A 26534-nucleotide genomic window follows, 5' to 3' on the forward strand; every position below is an offset into this window, starting at 1 on the left:
GATTGACCACATTGCGATCAACGCACGATACTTCTTCAGTATACAGGATATACGAACTTTCCGAGGGGCCAACACTGACTCGGACCACTACCTCGTTGTAGTTAAGGTACGGCTACGGATATCCCGGTCCAAGCCAAAACAATTATGTACTGTGAGAAGATTCGACGTTAGACGACTACAATCGCAAGAGACTGCCATGTACTTTTCCGATGGAGTCTCTAATAACCTCTTAAATAGTCCTATGCTGCCTGCATTAAGCATTGAAAACCAGTGGCAACATTGGCTTGCGCCATCAGAGATGCCGCCTCTGAAGTGATAGGTTTCACATCACGGCCACCACAGCGAAACAGCAGGCATACAAAACGGCGGGCGCTGCACAAAAGGACCAGAGCTGCTCACGAGCTCTAAGAGCAGAAGAAGAGAGAGGAACACCGGCTTCTTAGATGGAAAAAAAGAGCATGAGAAGCCCACGATCGAGGAGATAGAGGGATGTCACAACAGGAATGAGGTTCGTACATTTTACCAAAAGCAAAAGGTAAACAAAAACTCCCAAGGGTAGCAGCCACAAACCGAAGCCTGTAAAGACTATCAGGTGAACATCGTAGTAGAACCGCAGTCGATGCTGAGAATATAGGAAGACCATTTCTCCAAATAATATAACGAATTCCGCTGTAAGGAAGATAGAACCACTCAACCTAGGCGACGCAGATCAACTATTTCGCCTACCCGACCTAGACGAAGTGAAGATAGCTATATCTAAACTTAAGTCAAACAGAGCTGCTTAAGCTGACGGCAAAGCTGCGGAACTATTTAAAGCAGCAGGAGATAACTTGGTAGGGAGCATGCACCAACTTATCTGCAAAATATGGTCGGAAGAAAGCATTCCCGATGAGTGGAATCTCAGCGTAGTTTGCCCGATTCATAAAAAAGGAGACCCTCTAAACTGTGCCAACTACAGATGCATCAGTCTCTTTAACATTGCGTATAAGATCTTCTCTGCAGTATTATGTGAACGTCTGAAGCCATTCGTCAACAACCTGATTGGTCCTTATCAGTGTGGCTTTAGACCAGGAAAGTCCACTATCGACCAAATATTCAAACTACGGCAGATCCTGGAAAACTTCAAATCGATACCTACCATCTCTTTATCGATTTTAAAGCCGCGTATGACAGCATCCATAGGAAAGAGCTCTACAGAGCAAAGTCTAGTTTTGGCATCCCTGTCAAACTTATCCGTATGTGCAGAATGACAATGCAGAATGCACGCTACTTTATCAAGGTCGGAAAAAATCTCACCAATGCATTTGATGTCAAAAAAGGTTTTAGACAAGGCGATGCACTGTCATGCGATTTCTTCAACATCGCTCTGGAAAGAATTGTGCAAAACTAAACCGTCAACACTAGAGGCACAATCTTCCAAAGGTCCATCCAATTACTCGGATATGCAGATGATATTGATATAATTGGAAGATCAAAGCGTGATATCAGTGGAGCGTTTTTGAGCATTGCGACGCAAGCGAAGAAGATGATTCAAGTGGTCAATGAGGGCAAGACCTAGTATATGCTGTCATCAAAAAAGGACATTGAACAAGGTCGTCTTGGACAAAACGTCACCATGGACAGCTATAACTTCGAGGTAGTTAAGGACTTTGTCTACCTAGGCACTGCTATAAACACAGACAACGATACCAGCGCTGAAATTAAACGAAGAATAACTCTTCCAAATCGCTGCTTCTTTGGACTTAGAAGGCAATTGAGAAGTAAAGTCTTCTCTCGAGCATCTAAGATCACCATCTATAAGACACTCATCATCCCGGTTCTCATTAATGGCGCTGAGGCCTGGAACCTGTCAAAGAATGATGAGGGCGTCTTAGGATGTTCTATAAACAAATTCTTCGTGTGATTTTTGGTCTCGTATGCATAGATGGAGAATGGAGGAGAAGATATAACGACGAATTATACGGGCTGTACAGCGACACTGACCTAGTTAGCAGAATTAAAGTCCAACGGCTTAGATGGCTGGGTCATGTAGAGCGGATGGACATCAACGCTCCAGCCCGGAACTACTAAGGTGGCGCACCCAGGTGGGAGAGGACCTCAAACAACTTGGCGTGCGAAACTGGAGACAGCTAGCTAGGGACCGAGCTGGCTGGAGACGCATGTTGGCTGAGGCCCAGTACCGCCCCTGACTTTAAAGCCACCTTAAGTTAGTAAGTAAATGTAGTGAAATATGATTTTTGAGTGTCAATATATTCATTTTGCTCATTTAATGAAATTCCAAGCAAAAAGTAGCAATTAACTTATTTTGAATCCAAGGTACAAAACTGGATTCATTTTTCGTGATTTGTAGCTCATTTTTCTCGATCTGAACTAAGAATAGTTTCCGTGAAGCTTTTATACTTTAAGATTATGGGTTTATAAAAAAAGGCCTATTGCTATAACTTATTTTTATCCCTTAAATAAGTAAATCAAACTCCAACATTTAAAAAGAAGGAAACACGATTGACTGACCTAAATTATTTTATATATGGGCGATTTTTTTTTTAGAGAAACAAGTTCAAACAACTCGTTGGAGGATTTTTTGTTTACCATTTCTGCCCCTTGATTTTATGTCATTACATTAGCATGTTAATTAATGATTCAATAAACCTTCCTCACCATTAACCATTTTTTAGTCTCTTCTACAAAAAAAAGGCGCCAAGAAGCACGGAGTCATTAATAAAAAAGAAAAAAAAAAACAATTATTTACCAAGTCTTTGAGATTTATTCGAAAATCTTTATTTTCTACAAAAATATATATACATAGTCCTTAGTCCTTTCGTATTAAAGCGAGCTTGCATTTAAGATATGGTAATTTTTATGAACTTATAACAACCTTTTAAATTTGTGATGACGATGATTAAAAAACATATTAATTTCTATAACGACTTTTTTGTTTTTTTGTGCGCACATATTTTTGAAAAAAATGATAATAAAAAATGCCTATTCCAACACAAAAACCCACAATAACAAAATATGTATGAATAAAAATAGGTATATAAATAACTAGTACCTTCTCGTTAAAAAAAAGTTTATGGCACTAATATTTTAAAACTCTTCATGAAAATAAGGGCAGCAGAACTGAGTCATTTACTCTCGGACTCTAGTCAGGAAGCAATTAAATCCTTCGACGCGCTAACTTTGTATTTTTGCTTCCATTTTTTAATTTCTTAATATATATATTTTTTTTAAATTACTCACTTTATATATATAAAGGTATAGAGAGAAAGAACTCGAAACTGAAAGGGTAGAAATACTAGAACTTCAATAATTAAGCACCCACTTTAGACTGTAAAAACTGAATGACTGGATAGAAAACCAAATCTCTCGCCATAAATCTTTCCGAATATGGTTGTTAATATTCTTTTTTATGGTCAGTCATCAGCTATAAGCCTTCGGCCTATATACTCAGAGGCACTTCATTGCAATTAAAGTTCAACCCGATAGGGAAATATATAAATCTTTCCCTAGGGATCATGTAATTTTGAAGCCTATCCTAACGAAGTTTGATGCATCGAAGTAGGTGAGTGGCGTAGGAGGTGACACGAAGGAGTCGGGGACACGTGTCCAGTAGGTTTGTTGGTTTAATTAAATTTCCATTAGAATGGCGGGTGATTTCTTCAAGATTCTTCACGACTCTTGATTCATATGCAAACAAAACACTTAATGACAATCTCACCGATATTTTGAACAAATAAAATTTCCGATTAATCAACTTTGCTGCTGCATGTCAGTCAACATCATAGTCAGGGGGTTGGCCTGTCCCGATTTCATGGTTGTTGGCGTATTGTGTTCTTGTGTTGACACAAGGGGACGCAAGAGAGAGACCCTCATATCGCTAGACTAGATCTAAGCGTAAACAATTAGTTTTATAAGGCTTTGAGTCTTATAGGTCACGCTTTTGGCACATTTGCCGTTTGCAGTTGAAATATGTACATATATATAGGTCTATCGTTTGCACTTTGAAGTGTTAACAACTTTTGAGTGCCTCAAAACCCAGAAATGGAAATAGGAAAATTAAAATTTAGTCTGTCACTCGAGTCATCATCGTTAAGGTGCGAAGCATACCTGATGGGAAGAAATTACGGATTCGTATCCAAAGTGCGAAAGCTTTCAAAATTCAGCTTCACTCCGGCAGGATATCTTCAAAAGTAAGGCTAATTCATATACTCGTATACTCTTTAAAATTAAATTTCGTTCGGATGTAAATTTCATCATCATTATATCCTCTTTCGGAAGGTCTAAGTACCGCATAGATGCAGGGATAATTGAGTCGTCTCTGCGGGATTTGGAGAGTAGTGAAGTCCTGCTGAAAATTTCTCATGGTACGTATCTACATATTTTATTAAAGCAACGCTTTATATACTTTTCTTGAATCACAGGCAATTTAAGACGTTTCAAGGTGAGCACAAGGAATAACTTCACCTATAATGGAAGTTTTCACGAAGCCATTGGCCCAGGTAATTTCTTGTATCCTATACTTATACTAAACTATTTCAAAGGACTCTTTTCTGAAGGATATGATTTTCTGTATAATATCCGTATATATGTTTGTAGCTCAGAAGGTTTGCACTGAAGAGCGTGTGAACTGTGGACGTTAATTTGTCCAACGCAAAAAAAGAAGGGAAATTAAATAGTTTTTCGTGTTGTTGGTAAAAATTGCACGTGTTAGAGAACTTACTACGAAAAAAAATGTAAGCAAAATAAATTGCGAGAGTTATTCAAAGAAAATAGTTTCCAAAGGTTGATCATTTTTTGTTGTTGTAATTTTTGTATGTGTTTGATTCTTCAAAAGGGAAAAATAATAATCAAGGAAAAGTTTTCGAAACACTTGCAATTTAGTTACACGTAAAGAGAATGAAAGGATTATTATTATGTAGGTATTTGGATAGAAAAGTGAAGTTTGTTTGTTATTCTCTTTGAATCCTGATGAAAATGCCTGTAATTATGTACACAGAGAGAGATCCTTTAAGAAGGTTGACAGCACATAGATAAAGTCTTTGTGATTTTTTCTCCTCTTTGGAAATTAGATTGAATCGTTGAAATTGATTAGAAGTATCTGTATCTATACATTGTTTCCATTTCAGTGTTTGAATAAATTTTGAATTTTTTTGTTCTCTTTTGGTGATTCTTTCTGAAAATGTGAATTCTTGTGAAACTATCTAAATGATAAGCTTAACTAAACTGTCGTCTTGAGTTTAAAACAAATGTCTGTGTAGGTGGATCTAGAAAAACTACAAGTCAATCAGATTACTCCCCAAATGATTCTAAGTTAATGTGATTTGATTAAGTTAAGACTTTACTAAAGTTTTTTTTAACGTTCAATAACAAGGATTTGGATTTATTTTGTTTGTTAAGTTAATGCAATTTGAAGTTCAAGTCAAGTCCTTTGAAAGAAATTCAATGAAATAACTACAATAATTAGAAGAAAACCCGAAATGCGTTATGATTTTTTTGGCGGTCGGTAGGGCCATCTGCTTATTGGAATAGAAGAACAATTATAAAGTTCCAGAGGGACCACTTTTAATAAAAAATATAAGAATGCTTTTAAATCTGTTTAAAAATGGTAACTATATTTTAAGAATTGGAAATATACCTCCAAAATTAGTTAAATAACCTGAATTGAATAAATTTCTTTTACAAAAATAGTTATAGTTTTTTTTTTAAATAAACTGACATTTTTAATCATCAATAATTATTTACAAAAGTATTTTAAATCAATTCAATAATTCTTGATAAAATTTAAAAACTAAAACAACAGAATGGGATGCGGCCCATACTGATAACTTCCAATCCCATCTGTCGATTTGTCTAAAACTATAAAAAAAGAGGCTGGGATGCGGCCCATACTGATAACTTCCTATTTCGTCTGTCGATTTGTCTTGCTTAAAAGTTTGTCTTTATGTACTCGTATCAATTTTTACCAAATTTGCTTACTATTTTTTGTAGACTTTATTTTTTATAAAAAAACGGACTTTTGGATTTTTATATAAAAATTACTGAATATCGAAAACAATATTTTCTGTGAAATAAAATAAGTTTGAAGCCAATATTTTTAATTTTTGAAAAGCTGTTTGAGTCGAAAGTAAATTTTTACCAAGTTTTAGTATTGTTTTTTTAGAGTTTTATTTTTTGTAAAAAAAACTCTCAATTCCATTTTTTTCAAAGTTTTATTGAATGTTAAAAACAATATTTCTTAGTTAGAAGCTATTATCTCAAATTTTTTAAACGATATTTGAGTCGAAAATCATTTTTTATCAACTTTTGTTAATTTTTTCGGTTTGTAATTTTTTGTAAAAAAAACTGTCAATTCGATTTTTTTAAAAATATATCTGAATGTTGACAATAATATTTTTTGAAAGATAAAAGTAAATTAAAGCCAATTTCTACAAGTTTTGAAAAGATATTTGAGTTGAAAATCAATTTTTACCAAATTTTATACATTTTTTTAGGTTTTAATTTTTTGTAAAAAAAAACTGTCAATTCGATTTTTCTCAACATTTTTCAGAATTTTGAAAACAATTTTTTTTATAAGATATAATAAGTTTGAAGCCTAAATTTCAAGTTTTTGAAAAGATATTCTATTTTTTCAACTTTGAGTAATGTTTTTTTTAGTTTTTTTATTGGTTATAAGAAAAAGCTGTCAATTCATTTTTCTCAAAATTTTATCAAATGTCAAGAACATTATTCTTCGTTGCACAAAATTATTTTGGAGATGAAATCATATTTTAGTCGTAAAATTTTTGTAGTGACAAATTTTTTGTTTCAGTTTTTTTGATTTATAAAAAAAAACCGTTTATTGGATTTATTTCCAAAAATATACTTCTTTGATATCACGTTACAATATAGTATATAAAATTTAATTCAAGTCTCTAGCGTTTTTGGTTCGTAAGATATTAAGGGTTAACCAAAATGTTCATTTTTTTCTCAAACTGCTATGGTAAAAAAACCACCCACGCAATTTTCTTGAGAGCCCTTTCTGCATCTTTCTGCCTTATTATCTGTATAACAAAGTTTATTTGAAATCGATACCCCTACTGGTTCTTGAGCTATGAAAGAAAAATACGTCGCGAACGTACGGACGTACGGACGTACGAACGTACGTACACACGCACGCACAGACATCCTTCTAAAAATCTTTTATATCGATTCTAGGGACCTTGAAACGTCGAGATATGTCAAAATGTTCAATTTGACAAACCGGGCCCATTAAAATAACTTCCTATGCGAAGTTAATATACATTTTGAGCTAAAAGTTCAATTTAAACAAATTTGTTTAATTTTATAAAAATCTGTTATTTAAGCTGACAGCTTCCCTTTAATAAGTCACACGTTATTCATACAAAAAATGCCGCTTAATAGTTGAGGTCACTGAATGAAAATAATTGTAATAGATTTGCCTTTTGAAAATTGGCCAGTTTATGTTTCTGAGATTTATGACATTTCCATTCTCTAATTTTAAGTAATATAAACGAAATTTCTTATATGAATTCATTGTTTTTTCTGTGAACTCTGAGAATTAAATTTTCTCAATTATTCTTTGCTGCACATTTCAAATATTAAGAAATGAAATCCAAAGCTAATTCAACTTCCGGGTATAGAAGTCTGTGTATATTTTGTTTTCCTACGCTCTGAAACTTACTGAGAAACATAAACTGCCCACATGTCATGTATATAAAACAATGTGAAATTGACAGGTTTGTTTATTGGTTTAAGGGTGCGTTCATATTGAAATTTCAAAGTTGTCAAATATTATCAAACACTGAAATGACATATTATAATTGTCATCATTTTCAAATATTTGGAATCTAAGCTACAAATATTATTTGTAACGTACTAACTTGTCTATATGTCACATGTCATTTATTAACAAAAATTCATATACCTTAAAACCTACTAAAGGTCAATACAATGTAAAGACTTTAGACATGAAATAATATTCAATTTCCAATAATCTTACTGCTTGTCAGCTGTCCGAAAACTGCCTATAGTAATATTTAATTAGAATCCATAAAGTATGTATGTTTTCAAATCTCTCAAATTCTGACAGTTATTTATTTTTTTGAGAAAATAAAACAAGGTTTCTTATGTTTTTTTATGAAACAATGGTTAAAAAATGTTTAGGAATGTGTGATATGGAAGACATAATCCATCACTTTGAATTTCTTTGGTTTTTAGCCAAAAGTTCTCTCAAATTGATATTTTACTTCCCATAGGAAGTTATTGTAATGGGTCCGATTTGTCAAATTGAAAATTTTGACATTTCTCGACGTTTCAAGGTCCCTAGAGTCGAAATAAAAGATTTTTAGAAAGATGTCTGTTCGTGCGTGTGTACGTACGTTCGTACGTTCGTACGTTCGCGACGTTTTTTTCGTCGTCCATTGCTGAAGAAACAGTAGATATATTTACTTCAAATAAATTTTGTTATACAGATAATTATGAAGAAAGATGCAGAGACGACTCTCAAGAGAATTGCGTGGATGTTTTTTTTACCACACTAATTTAAAAAAAGGTGAACATTTTTGTTAACCCTAAATATCTCACAAACCAATAACGCTAGCAAGTTGAATTAAATTTTATATTATATATGGTAACGTGATACAGCAAAGTGTCAATTTTGACATCTGTCACTTTTGCCATCTGTCACGTTTGACATTTGTAACATTTGAGCTACTGAGCACAGTGTGAGTGACAGTGGTTTGGTAATTTATTTGTTTGATTTCAGATCTATAAACTGAAATCAAACAAATAAATTACCAAACCACCAAATAAATAAATAAATAAATAATTAAATAAATATATAGATAAATAAATAAACAAATAAATAAACAAATAAATAAATAAATAAATAAATAAATAAATAAATAAATAAAATAAATAAATTATTGAACTTTAAAAAGAAAATACTCTCATATTTTAAAATAAATTATTTGAATTTTAGAATTTCCAAAAGCTCATATAATATTTTAAAATAAGATCATATTCCCCTTTATCTATTGCCATTTCTTCTCTCTCACTTTCTGTTTTTTTCTTTAAGCTAATTTTGCTCACATTTCTTAAAAAGTTTCTTACAAGGTAAGAAATCATTTTTTTTTAAATTTCAAATTTAATGTTGTCACTCCCGAAAATTTTCGTCAATGACATTTTTGAGGATCGAGGTTATATTTATAGAAAAATATGAACTTCAAGGCTTACTTTAATTTTCATTTTTAAAATTTTCAGCAAAGTGTTTTTAAAACTTTAAGCATATGCTACTTTGCAAATCTGTCGCTTTTGACATTTGTCACTTTTTACATTTGTCACTTTCGATATCTGTCACTTTTGACATCTGTCACTTTAGACATCTGTCACTTTTGACATCTGTAACTTTTTATATCTGTCACTTTGGACATCTGTAACTTTTGACACCTGTCACTTTTGACATTTGTCACCTTTGCCATCTTGTTTTATGGGCCAAATTAAATTGTTATTAATAAATTAAGATACTTTAAATGGTGTACTTAGTATTAAAAAGGTTGGTGCTAAATTATTTTATATCTACAGGGTCAATCAAAAGTTACTTCGTGATTTAAGCAAAGTGATGGATTTGCAATGAGCACCAAGCTTCATGCTAATTTGGTCGTGTTCAGAAATTAAATCAGGGCTTTGGTTTTCATCTCGCAAAGTTTATCAAGATCTTTAATGAATGCACTTCCGAAGCTTAACAATAACATTCTAGAACAGACCAGGGGAGGACGTTTACAGAGAAAGTGAATCACAGTTTTGCTTTCATGTTGAACTCCGGCATTGTGTTTGTTACCTTACTGTATCCTCTCCTATCGGCCAGAGTCCGAATTGACGGAAATATTGAGAACTTTCGACTCAAATACCTTTTTAAAATTTAAAAATATTGGCTTCAAACTATTTTTATCTCACAGAAAATATTGGTTTTGACATTCAGTAATCTATAAAAATCCAACAGTCAGTTTTTTTCACACAAAATTCAAATCTACAAAAAACATTACGCAAAATTGGTAAAAATTGGTTTTCGACTAAACATCTCGTTAACTAAAATAAATTTTGAAATTTCATCATATGTAAACATTTTAAAGTTGTTTAGAAGAATTCAACCGACAACTTTTTTAACAAAACACAAAAACCTACAAACTTTTTAATCGAATCGACAGACGGGATTGGAAGTTATCAGTGTGAGTCTTCCCCAGCCCCATTTTTTTACGCACTTGACGGGACTTTAGACTAAATACAACAGAAATTCTATCAAGTTTAGAAAACAAATTCCCCGTACATACATACATACATATGTACATACACAAATTATTGTGACGTCAATCAAACTAATATCTACAAAAATTAAAATATTGGACAGTGTTGACAAGGGTCTCTTTTAAGGAAACTCACTTTGACATCTCATAATTGTAGCTTCTTTCCTCTCTCAATGGTCAAAAACAGATTGGAAATTGATCCAAAAATGAGACATTTTTTTTTGTAAATTCGTGTGAGTGATATGAAATAATTAAATGTCAAAATAAATCGACTGTTTTAAATTTGCTTTGTAAATAATAATATTTGAAATGATGATCAGAAGAGGAACTAATTCAAAGATATAAAGCGTACAACACTAAAGTTTTGTAATTAGAAAACAGTATAAGAAATTGAAAAACAAAAATAACCGTGATATTTAAAGTTCAATTATCTTCAAGCAATCCAAATTGTTTTTTGTGACATTTTAGATTTGAGTTAAAAGTCAAAACCATAAAGTTTATTAGAAACATTATTTAATTACAAAATAAAGCTCACGATGGCACAACTAATTAAAGTTAGATGGAAAAGTTCTTTCAAAATACATAAATTTACTTTATTTGACATTATATCTACTACTAAAACCTACATAGTCATTCCTTGTATCGTATTTTAAATGTCAACACATAACGAACATAATTATTATGTTTACAATAAAAGCAAAGTAAAGACTAACAACCTCAGGAGTATTCCCACAGGAGCAAATCAATTTTTGAAAAACATTGTTTTCAATTTAAACCCAAAACCCAATTGAATTCTAATTAAGTTCAATCGTTATAAGCCATATGCCAATCCCACATCACTTTTGTCAACATCCACACACATAAATATCGACACACAAGCTTTTATACGTACATATAATAAAATGCTTAACACTTTGATGACCTTTCAACAGTTCTAACTATGGCACAGTGTTTTTGCCTTATGCCCGTACGAGGTGTCAAAGCCAAGAACATCAAAAAGCTGTCATTCACATGGTTCAGTTTTCGAACAGCCTACTGCATATTATTCATGCTGGTGACTATTTTCGATACAGGCCTTACCGTAAAAATGGTTTTCGATGGTGATGTTGACATCCGAAATTTGGGTAAGTATAATGCTATAAAAAAGAATAGAAATGCCAAAACACTCGCCACATTCAAAAATTAACTCCTAACCAAATATCCAAATTGTCGTTGTTGTTTTTCAGAGCCAATTATTTTCCATTTGTCGATTTTGCTTGCCACGATTTTGTTCCTCCGGCTAGCCCGACATTGGCCTCGTTTAATGCAGCACTGGCAGCGGGTGGAACGAGACTTGCCTCCCCATAGAAACCAAAGGGAAATGACAGAACTCGGCAACCGTATCAAGATGATTACTTTTGTGGCAATGATGCTCTCTCTGAGTGCGAATTCTCGAAAAGCATTTTAATTCGCACAGAAATGTCCCTAATTAACACGTTTTCCTTTTTTTCGTCCTTTTTTTTTGATTGCAGTGGAGCACTTGCTAAGCACCATATCGGCCATACACTTTGCGAACTTCTGTCCCAGCAGGGACGATCCTATTGAGTCGTACTTCGTGTCGATTGTATATCAGATGTTTTACCTTGGAGATTACTCGCCGTGGCTGGCGTGGGCGGGCAAGATAGAAAACGTCCTGTTGACATTCGGTTGGAGCTACATGGATATATTTGTGATGATTATGGGAGTGGGCTTGTCATCCCTTTTTCAGCAGGTGCAAAGGACTTTGAATGAAGTTAAAGGAAAGGTATAGGTTGTTGGATCACAATTTCGTATATCAAAACGATTTCTTTTGAAATTAACAGCGAGTTTTTGTTTTCTCGTTGTTCAGGAGACTTCATCGGAATTTTGGGCCGAAAGACGAATGCAATATCGTAAAATTTGTATTTTGATTGAAGACGTTGATGATTGTATTTCAATGATTACCTTGCTGTCATTTGCAAACAATTTATATTTTGTTTGTATTCAGTTATTGAAGAGCATCAAGTGAGTTTTATAGAGAAAGTAAAATCATAAAATGTGGCTCTCTAATCCTTTTTCCTTTGGTTTGATTTGAATTTTTATAGCAAAATGCCATCAATAGCACATATGGTTTACTTTTACTTCTCATTGTGTTTTCTATTGGGAAGGACTTTGGCAGTTTGCTTGTATTCGGCGGAGATAAATGACAGATCAAAGGAACCACTAGACATTCTAAAATGTGTACCAAGGGAATCTTGGTGTCCGGAAATAGAAAGGTTTTCGGATGAAATTTCAAAAGATGTAATTGCTTTGACTGGAATGAAGTTTTTCAATATAACAAGAAAATTAGTACTAACGGTAAGTTGTTGTTCTTGTTCTTGTTGGAATTTGGAAATATGTTTGATTTCTTTTGTAAATTTTTGATCCTAGTTTTGTTTTTTTTTGTGCATATAGATTGCAGGTACAATTGTAACATATGAATTGGTCTTGATTCAGTTTCATGAAGATCAAAAGAAGTGGAATTGTGGTGAATAATTAACTTGTTCTTTCTTTAGTATATTTACTATGTGGTTGTTATGAATCCGAATAAAATTTAACAAAAACAGAACCCGTCTTTTAAAGCATCAAGAATCGAAATGATGTGCATTGATTTTAACGCTCATAAAGTACTAAGAAATATTGTCCAATAATTTTCGCAACATTTGAAGAACTAATAAAAAAGAGGGTTGAGGGTAAGTAAACACGAAGGACATAAATAGAGATAACAATATTTCCATCAATTAATTAAACGTGTAACAAAATTTCGAAAATACGAGAAATGATTAAAATATTGTATTTTCGGGCTATAGGCATTGGTCTTAGACAGTTTTAGACCAATTTTAAATATAATGAAATTATGTTCAACATCACAAAAATCTGAAAAAAATCGTTTATGACCTCAAAAATTAAGGTTTAACGAGTTAGTTTTTCGAATTATATTTTCTGAATGGATGTTTTTTATTTAAATAATTTTATTTTTAAATAAATAATTGACATTGAACACGTCAATCTTCTCTATTATTATATTCTTTTTCTTAAAGAGTGAAATTTAGCTATTATTTTTGGCATAAGACAAGCAGGAAAAAAAATTCCTTATTGAGAGATGTAACCAAGAATTAAGGAAGGTCAAAACCGCAATTTTAATGCTTGATAAAAATCACTGGTACGTACTACGTATAAACAGATCCTTTTTTCGTAGCAACTCTAAGATTTCCAGAATTTTTGGAAAAATATTTTTAACTTTCCACGGGAAGTTATTGTAATCGGTTCGATTTGTTGAATTAAAAATGTTGACATTTCTCGACATTTCAAGGTCCCTAGAGTCCAAATAAAAGATTTTTAGAGGAATGTTTTTTTATTATTATTATACCAAAATCTTAAAACTGTCTTAAAGCTAGACAAAAATTCTTAAAAAAACTAGCGTACATTTTAAAAACTTAAAAAATATCTTACTGGCCCTATGCGGGTGCTCTAAGTTTATCCATTATCTTATAACTACTGCCTTTGGCCTAAGAACAAGTTCAATCAATCAGAAAACTTATTAAAAAAAATCTTGGTATCTTTATCACTGTTTTTTCATTTTATATAAAACTTAAAACTAAATAAAAAAAATAAAACGGAACCCATTATACTTAAATTATAATTCTTAATCTACTTAAAACAAACCAAAACCAATAATACTACTTAAAATTACTAAAAACTTTTTTGTTTTTTTTTTTGTTTTTTTTTTTTGGTGCCACCCTGATCCTTAAACCTATGTAAGCCGGCCAAGACCAAACGCTAGAGACAACTTTAAATGACATTCTGAATTTAAAGCCACCAAAACTGGTTCTCCTGCCTCACCCTATCTCTGCGGTCTCTATCGGAAACAGTCCTACTGAACCGAAGGCACTCGTGTCCGTCCAGTGCGAGGACGTCTTGACAATAAAGGAGTAGCCTATCTACAGTTTTAGGCTGACGTGGTAGATTAGCGGAACCGCCTCCCTATCCTGTATCAGCCCTCGATTGTCTAAATATAGAAAAGCTTCGGGCAGAATGTTGCCACTTAAACGTGCACTTTCATAGTACTCATTGTTGAGGTATTAGGCCCCAAAGATTAAGCTGTTAGTCGACGACATCGCTCTCGCAATGTGACCCCTACCAAGCTTCAGCAAGATATTATTTAATCTGTTTATGTTGGCTCTGTTGTATAGAATCTGGTTGGAATAGTAATGTTTGGACTCCGACTCTGGTGTTCTGTGCAGTCCAAGGCAACGTCACAGTCATTGTCTCTCAAACACCCGAATCTTTTCCGTTTGAGATGGTTGAACCATACCGGGCACGTATAGGCAATCATCGGCCGGATAAGGGCCATGTAGCAAATCACCTTCAATCTGCTGTCAAGACGGCTGCTAAAAAACAACTGTTTAGTCAGGGCAAAGGAATCCCCAGCTCTGGCCAGAGCAGCACTCATATGTCTGTCGAAATACAAGTACTGTTCCAACCAGATGCCAAGGTACTTTACTACACCTTTATTTGCCAGTGGTTGTCGATTTGAACCAACGATCACTAGAATTTTTCAGTTCTTTCTCGTATCCCTTGAGGCTCCATACAGCGGAGTCCTGAACAGAATAGTTTCGAATTTCTGAAAGTTGATTTTCAACTTCCATTCATCGCAATATTGCTGAATCTTGTCGAAGTCACCCTGCAAAAGTGTCTTGATAACCTTAATTTTTGGGGCTGTTCTGTACGCAATTAGGTCGTCATCGTACGCTATTGCCTGAGTCAGGCTCGCTTTCAGATCACTGGTGTAAATTCCGAATAAGATCGGCGAGTTAACAGCTCCCTGTGGAAGACCATTTTTAATATCAAAGATTTTGGTAGATGTTACATTACCAATTTTGACAATAAACCGTCTGCCATAAAACATGTCATAAAGCATATACAACAGTGGATTACTTATGACGAGTCTGTTTGACTTTAGATTCGACACTCTAATCATATGGTGAAAAAAGCCTTCTCCAAGTCAACAAGACAAGCACCCGTGCATTGCCTTTTATATTTGTTCCACTGGATATCAGAAACAAGCTTAGACGCAGAATGAATAGTGTCATGTCCCGCCTTAAAGCCGAACTGATTATCCGGAATTGTTCTCAGAAAACTTGGACATAGCTCTATTAATAACAATCTCGAATACTTTACTGATACTTGGCAGAAGACTTATTGACCGGAGATTTGCCGGATTGGAGTTGTCCTGTCCCTTTTTCGGGACGGGATGCACCACAGCTGTTTTCCAACGGACCCGATAATATGTTTTTTTTAGAGGGATGTCTGTGCATACGTTCGCGACGTTTTTTCGTCGTCCATAGCTCAAGAACCAGTAGAGATATCGACTTCAAATTAATTTTGTTATACAGATAATAAGACAGAAAGATGCAGAAAATACTCTCAAGAAAAAGGTGAAAATGTTGGTTAACCCTTAATAGCTCACGAACCAATAACGCTAGAGATTTTAATTTAATTTTATATTATATTTTGTTAAGTGATACCAAACAGTTATATTTTTGGCAAGAAATCCAATTGACGTTTTTTTTTTTTAAATCAACAAAAACGGCAACACAAATTTTTTACCTCGATAATTTTACGAATAAAAAATGATTTTATCTCTGTTTTTAATGTTTTAAACATCTGATAGAATTTTGAGAAAAATCGAATTGAATTTCTTTTTTATAAAAAATAACAACCTAAAAACAACATTACTCAGAGTTAATAAAAATTGAATTTCGACTCAAATAACTTTTCAAAACTTTGAGATATTTGCTTCAAACTAATTTATTTTCAAAAAAATAATTAAGCAAGACAAATCGACAGACAAGATGGGAAATTATCAGTGTGGTACGCATCCCAGCCTATTTAAAAAAAATAAGCTATGATGCGACCCTCACTGATAACTTCCCATCCCGTCTGTCGATTTGTCTTGCTTAAAAGTTTGTCTATATGTACTCGTATCAACTTTTACCAAATTTGCGTACTATTTTTTGTAGATTTTATTTTTTATGAAAAAACGGAAACCAATAATTTCTGTAAAATAAAATAAGTTTGAAGCCAATATTTTTAATTTTTGAAAAGCTATTTGAGCCGAAAGCAAATTTTTACCAAGTTTTATTATTGTTTTTTTTTTAGAGTTTTATTTTTTGTAAAAAAAACTGTCAATTCAAATTTTTAAAAAATTTTACCAAATATTGAAAACAATATTTCCTATAAGATAAAATTACTTTGAAGCCAATATTTAAAATTTTTAAAGAGATATTTGAGTTGAAAATCAATTTTTACCAACTTTTATACATTTTTTTTTAGGTTTTTATTTTTTTGTAAAAAAACTGTCAATTAGATTTTTCTCAAAATTTTATCAGATTTCAAAAACATTATTCTTCGCTGCACAAAATTGTTTTAGAGATGAAATCATATTTCAGTCGTAAAATTTTGGAGGTGAAAAATTTTTTTTTTCAGTTTTATTGATTTATAAAAAACCGTTATATTGATTTTTTCAAAAAATATACCTGTTTGGTATCACGTTACAATATATTATATAAAATTTAATAAACGTCTCTAGCGTTTTTGGTTCGTAAGATATTTAGGGTTAACCAACATTTTCACCTTTTTATCAAACTGCTATGGTAAAAAAACCACCCACGCAATTTTCTTGAGAGCCCTTTCTGCATCATTCTGCCTTATTATCTGTATAACAAAATTTATTTGAAGTCGATATCTCTTTTGGTTCTTGAGCTATGGAGGACGAAAAAACGTCGTGAACGTACGGACGTACAAACGTACGTACACACGCACGCACAGACATCTTTCTAAAAATCTTTTATTTCGACTCTGGGGACCTTGAAACGTCGAGAGATGTCAAAAATTTCAATTTGACAAATCAGGCCCATTACAATAACTTCCTATGGGAAGTATAAAATTAAAATGATATTTCATGAGCTTAAAACTATTATCCCAAAAAATTATGAAAGGAAACCTTTAAACTCGAGATTTCAAAAATATTATTTTTATAAGTACACAAATATTTGTTTCATACTTCATATGTAATTCTTTTATTATTAGCACATTTTTCACTTTTCACTCAGGGAGTGTGAAATTTTTCCTAAAGTAAGTATATCACAAAAAGCTTATGTTTAATCAAAATCATTCGTTGAGTCATTTTAAGAACAAATAAAGCGAATATAATTTAATATTATTTCCAAGACTTTAGCTGGGTTATAAAAATAAAAGTTTGACATTATGTTTTAAAAATAATTTCGAGCAAAAGGACGCTTGAGTTAATTGGTTCCCTTGAGTTAATTCCAGCCGAAATAACCATTTTTGCCGTATGGGCAACAACGTTCTGAATATTCTCGTTTGGGGCCGATCTGTCAAAAAAGCGACATTACGTAACCCTATACATAAAATAGTCTAGGAGTGTTAAATCAGAAGATCTAGGAGTCACTTAGTAAATTGATGGCGTCACTCTAACCAAAACATTATTTGGTTTTAAACTTGCACAAATGTATTCATTATGAAATCATTATGAAAACCAAACTTAGCATAAATCACCTGAAATCTGTCAAAAATGCTTACAAAGTATTGCCAGGTTGAAAACCACAGGTTAAAGAAAATCATTTTTATAATAATTTCTCGATTCTGTAAAATTTTTATTTACTTTGTAGTATCTCTGAAAAGAATCATAAAAAAGTCAATTGTCAATTGGCATATAGGGTGGTCTAACCCCTTAAGTGTAATTTGAAAACAATTTTGTAGTTACCTCTCTCACTTCTATGGGTAAATTTAAAAAATCTCTGCGAATTCTGATTACGGACTTAGTAACCCGTTCTACTAGTATTACAGGAAATTAGCTATACATAGCTATTATTAAATTTGAAAAACTTATAAAAGTGACTGTTACCTACACAATATGTTAAAGAAAAAAAAACTTTTCCTTAAAATAAATAACAAAAATAATTTGACAGTTCAGAGAGAGGCGCACCTTCATTTTATTAAAAATATCTTAGAATTTGTTCAAAAGTAATCCATTTAAGTACAGGGAATGGACTTATATAATAATAGCTTATAACTATGTTTAGGTAAAATTATGTCCAACCCTATGCTAGAATAATTCTTATTTTTCTCTTTTGACATGAAATAAATTCTCAAAATTCAAAACTCACAAAAGAATTATGCATTTAAATTCCACTTTTAAGCTTCAATTATTTCAAGTCTATGCATTTTCAAGTGAATTTCTTATAATTTCCCACTTAGTCCCTTCATTCTCAGAACACAATTTTTTAAAATGCAATCGTCTTTCTTTACGAAAGGACGCACTTAAGAAATTAGGTATAGTTCAGAAAAAAATAATTAAGTCTTTTTTTTCAAACATCTTCATTCCAGTAATTAAGAACTAACTGTAGTGAAAAATAAGAAGAAATATTTACTCCCACAGCAAGTTTTTTTTTGTTAAATAATTATTTTGCAGGTTCCTTTTAACAAATTCATGTAATGTTTAAAAACCAGTTTAAGAAAATTTATTTTTATTTTTACAACAACGTTGAACTTCCATTCACCATTTATATATGCACATATATTTTTCTCCAGCACTTCATTACGACGACGACGACGCTAGACGACGACGTCTTATAGCGGATTAGTGGCAAGCTCTTAAATAAAAAAAATGTCTTCAACATATCTTGCAAGTTTTTCCTTTTATTTTTTTGTGTGAGACATGCGTGTCACACTTTGTGAAACGTGTACAAGTTCCAATTTAGAGCAAGTCCACAACCACCGACCAAACAGAGGTGATAACTTAATGTGCAAATAATCACTTTTACCCACCTGGCAATTCCAAAAACGAGCTACTGTATACTGAAGTGTCGCGAAAAACGTCAACCGATGAAACCAAAATCCACCATCCCATTCGTGGGATATTCGAATGCAAAATCAAATCATCTTGAAATTCCAATGGAGTTGGTTATGAGTTGGTTTCATTCTTTCACTTAGAATTCTAAAATATTGTATGACATGTATACGAGTATAAGTGGGATGTTGGGAAAATAACGTAAATCTATGTTAACAATTAATTTTTAGTCATATAAACAAAACTTCAATAAACTGTTAAGTAAAATTAATCTCCTTATTTATAGATTTGAGGTTAACAGAGTGTTAAAATTGATGGGATATTCGGTAGCGTATCGGAATACTGCTTTTTAAAATCCCGTTTTAAAAAAATCCCAAACAAATTGCTTTCAATACTATTTTGACGTCCTTGATATACCCTGAGTTATGGAGAGCTATTTCGGTATTGCCATTTTTGTCGAAAGTTTTTGAAAGGATCCTTCAAAAACAATTTAACGTCTTTCTATCTACAAACTCACTGCTCAGCTCTGTATCAATCTGGTTTTCGGAAGAAACACAGCTGTGTTACAGCACTTTTAAACGTTACTGATGACATAAGAAAAGCATTGGAAGACTTTTGATTCCGTTAATCATGTCAATCTATGTAGAAAGCTTACGCAAAATTTTAATTTTTCATCAAGCGCAACTTAATCATTTTTTTCTTATCTAACGAATGATAGAAAGCAAACAGTGCAAGTTGTTGATAACCTGTCAAATTTATTGCCGAATGCCACTGGTGTACCACAAGGTTCCATACTGGGTCCTCTCTTGTTTTCTGCTTATGTAAATGAACTTCCATCATCATTAGGTTATTCTAGCTCTCACTTGTATGCTGATGACGTTCAGCTTTACTTCAGCTGTCCACTTGGCCTTATCGAACATGAAGTCTTGGTCTTTGTCAAACGGACTTATGTTGAACCCGAAAAGATCTAAATGTCTTAAAATTTTCCAACGATTGTTCTGGTTTATGTGGTTACAGCAAAGAATCTTGGTGTGACTTTTAATCGTCCTTTGACTTGGGATGATCATATAAATGTACTCGTTGGTAAGGTTTATGAAGTACTTCGTACGTTATGGGTTACACAATCTTTCACGACATTAAAAACGCGTTTGCTTCTCTCTTAAACCTTGGTTATTCCTATTCTAGTTTATGGTTGTTAAATCTATTGTAACTGCAGTTTCACGAGCAGGCGAAAACTTAATGTAGCTTTCAACTCAATCGCTCGTTATGTTTCTGGATAACGTAGATATTATAGGATATCTGATTTCGCCTCGCGCTTACTACTTACTTACATTAGAGTGCCTTTCGGAAAATATGTAGAACTTCGTAGTTTCATTTTGCTTTTCGACAAACTTTTCGCACACCAACCACAATATTGTTTTGACAGAGTAAGAAGGCCAACCTCAAACAGATTTCATCAGCTAATTATCCCTCCTTACTCATATATAACATAGGAACGTCAATTTGTTGTAAATTCGGTTAAGCTTTGGAATACTTTTACTCGTAGTATAAAACAAAATCTGAACGCAACAAGCATAAAAGGAGTGCTTAGATCTCACTTTTCAATATAAACTTTTTTATAATCATTGAATTTTTGTATCTTATCATAGTTTTAAACATTAAAGTAATTTTGTAAAACGTTATTGTAAAAAACGGGATTGCAAAAAGCGGGATTATAAGAAATCGGGATTACAAAAAGCAGGATTATAAAAATCGGGATTTTAAAACCGGAATTTTAAGAAACTGGAATATAAAAAACGTTATATCGAACCCAACCCAGGAAATTCGCTTCAAAAAACCGTCATCAAATATCCCATGTGTAAGATATTCAACAAAAAATATATAAATAATTTAAGACACATTTTTTGGTCTGATATTAATCTTAGAAATGTGTGCATAAGTAGAATGTTTGGAAAACAACAAAGTAATTCTCTCTAAAAGTTCTGTTCTTGGTCATTAATTAAAATCGACAAACTTCAATACATTGTTTAACCCAACCCAAGATTAATTTTTTAATATACAAGAGTGGGGTATTCTAAAATGTGGATGAAAAGGATTTTATTTTTGGGATATTCAAGAATTTTAATTTTATCAGAAAATTTTTACCAGTTTTATTAATTAATTTTGTCAAAACTAAGACTTATAAATTAATAATATTTTATGATTTTTAATTTATTTTTCAATATCCCAAGCATAAAGTTCTTACAATCTTGGCAAAATTATTCATTTAACTGTAACTGTCTATTTATAAATAACTAACTTAATTTAAAACTAGATTTTTTGAATATCCCACATATGGGATTTCAACATTTTAGAGTTAAAATCTGAAATTTTTAAAACAATTATCGCTTCACTGGAACATTTACTAACAAAATTTAATACACGCATGTTATAAAAGTGTAAAATAAAGGTGGTTTGCTTGCATTACACTTGAGTGTACTTTCTTTTGGTACACGAAAAACATGCTCCCATTAAGAAAACAAAACAGCTGCGACAACTTTGGACTTGAGGTAGGTATGTTCATGAAATTAATCCGCTAATGATTTCATAAATGTAAACAGTTATCTCAGATACAAGATAAGTATAAAGGCCTTACGTCATAATGAGCTGGCGATAGCTACCGCCATCATTATAGCAGTACTACGAGTATAGCCGATGATCAAAAATGAAAGGATAACTGTTTAGAGTTTACCGAAATGTAGTTCCGATGTATATCAAATCTATAATGGATGCTAAATGCATTTTAACATTCGTATAGCGTAGCAAAAGAAATTGAAAAAAATAATTAACTAAGCTTCCTGTTAACTGTTTTGTTGTGTTTCGGATTTGTATCTATTGTAATTGGCAGCGTGTTTTAGTGTGGGTAGATGTGTGATGTTTAATTCGATCCAAATCAATTCCATTGGGAATGATTAAAATTGACAAAATAAAGTCGACACCGACACCGGTACTTCTGTAGTCAGTGTTTCCTCCATTATTCGATTTGAATAACTTGGTTTCCTTTTTTAGTTCCAGACCATCAGGCCAGACCGATGCGATAGCCGACAGACGCAGATGTTTTTTATTTATGAGGTTTTTTATCGGACTTCAATCACCATACGCATTAATGAAAGCTGCGATCGAATTTATTCACTCCTGTCTGAGGCCTGATATTTACAGGGATGGGGATTTTTGTTGAAGGAGGGTGGTATTCATCAAAGTCCCCGTATCTTTCAATAATGGAATCGACACCACTTATAATTAAAGCTTTTTTCCTACACCAACGTTTTCACATGTGGTTCACTTTGGTAACGAAAAACAAAAACAAAAAACTTGAGCAATGTTACACCTAATTATAGTAGAGTCAAGTTATGGAGTAGGTACAGTCAAATGTACATAATTGGGATGAATTTCATTTAGGGGAAGATTAACATAACTGGAATGGTTGTTCAAATATGGGAAATTAGTTTTCCTCAACTAAGCTACTATTTGTAAAATGCCAATGCTAAGCTATAGGTGATTGTTAATGTTAATGTTGTATTTGCTTTTGATTATGCTTTTGGCCTTATTTATATTTATTATGTTTTTGGTTATGTGGAATGTATGGTATTTGTAAAATGAGGGAAGTCGAATATTATTGATTCCTTTTTACGCCACAATAAAGTTGATTTACTTTTTGGTTATGAGAGTGGAATTTCTACGATATTTGGTAGGGGTGGGTATATTTTTATATTTGATCTTCTTTTTGTAGATAGATTTGTTTTGATTATGACTATGATGGTGGGTTCAGAGACATCAGGTGTCTTTGTTGAATTAGGATTTGAGACCTTTTTCATCACTTGAATACTTGTTTTCCTAAAACTAGGAACTTAAATATTTAAGTTGAACTTAAATGTCTAGGTACGTGCCTCTTTTTACTTCATAACAGACATGCCTGCATCCTGAAGTCCAAAACTAAAAGAATACAATTAAATTCAAGTTATTTGATGTTAGTTAAGTAATAAAACGAATTATATAGACTAAAGTAAAGTTAACATTGAAGAATTTAGCACCATTTTGATTATATTTAAAAACTTCCTTATACTTGATTGACGTTTTAATGGTTATACCTTTCTTATATGAATGTATTATTATTTGGCACCAAGAAATGTTTTATATTTATGTGTGACGGAACTTATCATCTGAAATTGTTTGGCTTTTAAGAAAACTCTTATGAAAAATACTTCAAACATAAAACCGGGCAAGTGTGCAAAAGTTAAAAAAAAAAAAATAGTTTATAGGATATTCACGAGTCAGAGCTCATTTTGAAGCAGATAATCTTGATATCTATATACAGGAAAATATAAAAAAAGTACAAGTCTTCAAAACCGGATTACAATGAAAAACAAATATTAAATCCCTTAAAGCCATTTTTTTCGTATATTGTGTGTGCACTCAAGGGGATATGAATACCCTTATAATGATTATACACAGTGCGAGCAATAAGAAAGGGAGGATAGGATTGGAAAGCAGATACCTATGCAAATTGGGTTAGAAATATTGAGTCTGGTAAAGCATTCCACATTCGTGTAGTGCGACTAAAAAAAGAATATCTGTACTTAACTGTACGTCCGAAGTTGGGCTCAAGGGTAAACTGATGGGCATTCCTAAAAGAACAGGCATTATGGTTAAATTGTTTGAGGGGAGGAATGCAACTGGCTACTTCAACAGAATATTATTTATGAAATAGCGATAAAATAATGACAGAAATGAAACCTTACGGCGGTGCCCAAGAGATACAAAAGTTTCAGTTAAACAACGGTCACCTATCAATTTTAGAGCTCTTTTTTGCATCCTGTCCAAGAGACTCAAGTGTGTTATTGCCCAGATATGGGAATTGTACTAGAGTTTCTGGCGAATATAATTTAGGTTGTAGCCACATGAGAAGGGGTCAAAAACTTCTTCGAAGAAAATCTAAACACTTGGCAGCATTGTTGGCGATGTCAAATATGTGATCACTCCACAACAGGTGGTTTGTAATCACAAACCTAGGACTGAAAGCTCATCGATGATAGTACCACTCATGGATAGTGGCATTGGGGGAGGGTTACGCTTTTGTGACAGTAGAGATCCTTAAATTTTCGAAGCATTAGGTTAGGTTAGGTTGGAGTGGCTGTCCAGACACACGTAGACCTCAAGGGTCCATTGTGATACCACTAATGAGGATACTCATGGGAGAGTAATGAATTTAAACAAACCATTTTGTACTTTTAATAAACTTAGAGAGACGTTTTGTCTCAATCGTTGCCAGTTTCCTCTTCCTCCTCGTCCATGCAGCTTCTACAGAAGTCATTTGTGTAGACCCCTAGCCTCAGAGCATGTCCTCCTATGAGGCAATGTCCCGTTATTACTCCAATTGTGTTATCAAGCTTTTTGACCGTTTTAAGTCAATACTTGGCCATATTTCCTTGGTTGCTAGGCAAGTGGTACTTTGTTACCATGTAGCATTTGTTGTTTCTAGAGCATAATGCTTGAGAAGATATTTGCATTTAGCAAGTGGTGTTCCTATGTTATGTTTTTGTCTAACATAAGGCAGAAGTGTTCCATCGGCTTTGCAATTTCCCGGAATGTCTCTGTGGCCCGGCACCCAAATGAGGTGAATGTTAAACTGTTTCGTCATCTCATTCAGAGATGATTGACAATCGTAGACTGTTTGAAAGTTTGTGGAGACAGACGCGAAAAATTTAAGAGCGGCTTGGCTGTCTGGGAAGATTCGTACATCCTTACAAGATATAACGTTTTCTTTGAGCCAGGATAGTGCTTCTTTAATCGCCATTACTTCTGCCTGGAATACACTACATTGATTGGGAAGTCTATAGGTGAATGAATGTTCAAATACTTTAAAGTTCTGTTTGCATTTACGCGAATTATTTACATTCGCACATTCTCCCCGCCATTGTTTTGATAGTTTGGTATAACCCTTTTGCGCTGCACTATCGACATCTTTTGGTTTTCGCTGATTTTAACCCAACTCCATTGAACATGTAACGAGAGAGAATATTTTTAGAAAAGGAATTATAAAAAAACAACAAGTACAGTAAGTAAACGAAACCAAAAGCAACAAATATTCTATCATAACACAAACGTAGTATGTGTAGTGAAAGTACCGCTGATTGTTGATTTTGTTTTTTTTTGTCTCATTCAATTGAATGGGATTTTATTTCTTTAATATATTTAATATCGTGTTTCGTGTGCCGGTCGGGTTGCTTTCCGTTTGTTTTTAATTTGATATAGTTTAAATTTTGTTATTTATTGTTATGAATGTGATTAATTTATTTAGTTTAATTAATTTAAGAAAACGGTGGTTTCATTTTTGATGCGTTACATCAATTTTAGCAATATAATTCAAATGCGGTTGAATTAAATAATAGGTACATAGGTACCTATATGATTATGTTGTTGTTGTGTTAAAACAATGGGTGAGTTCCTTTTATTATGTGTATTCATTATAATTTTATTTAAAATTTAATAATGCAGTTTTGTGCTTCCATATACATATGTACATATGTAATTACCTACATATAAGTTCGTAAGTCTTTCGATTTTATTTTAACCGTTTTTATTTGCAAAAGCCGGTATGTATGTACATATGTATATAATTGAGAATTGTGCGCATAATTGTTTGTTTTGATTTTGGCTTGAGAAATTATGTGCATAATTTTGAACGAGTGGGGTCGTGCATCGGTCGTATGTTCTCGCGTATTGTTATGATTAGAATTATTATTATTTTTATTTTGTAATTTGTTTTAAGCAGACATATTTTGATCGGGCGGTGCCGTGTATCGGTTGTATGGTTTTACTCGTTATAATTTTGTTGAATTTTTATCTTGAGTTGAGTGTTTATGTTGCAAATTTTAAATTCGTAGAAATTGTGTTTTATTTAAATAAATTTTATTTGGTGGTGACTGTGAAGTGCTTTTAACATTTAGTAAATGCGATTATTTGATTTCATAAATTATTGAAATATATTTTGTTTTGTTGGAAATATTTATTGATGTTTTAATCGAAATGTTGCATTAAGTATTTTAATATTATATCGGTGTTTTGAAACGTTGAATTAAGTGAATTAATATTTAATTTCGGTGAAATGAATAATTGTAGGTATGTGTTCTTAATTATGAGTTGTGATTTTATTTGGTTTGTTTTGAATCTAGTGAATTAGATGTGACGTTTGACGTGCTGAAGCTGAATTGTGGACTTAAGTTTGATGTTTTGGCTGCGGACATTACCATATTAGCGATGAATTTAGATTAAGAATTTGATAT

The sequence above is a fragment of the Eupeodes corollae genome, chromosome 2 (genome assembly GCF_945859685.1).
Source record: "Eupeodes corollae chromosome 2, idEupCoro1.1, whole genome shotgun sequence".
NCBI lineage: Eukaryota > Metazoa > Arthropoda > Insecta > Diptera > Syrphidae > Eupeodes > Eupeodes corollae.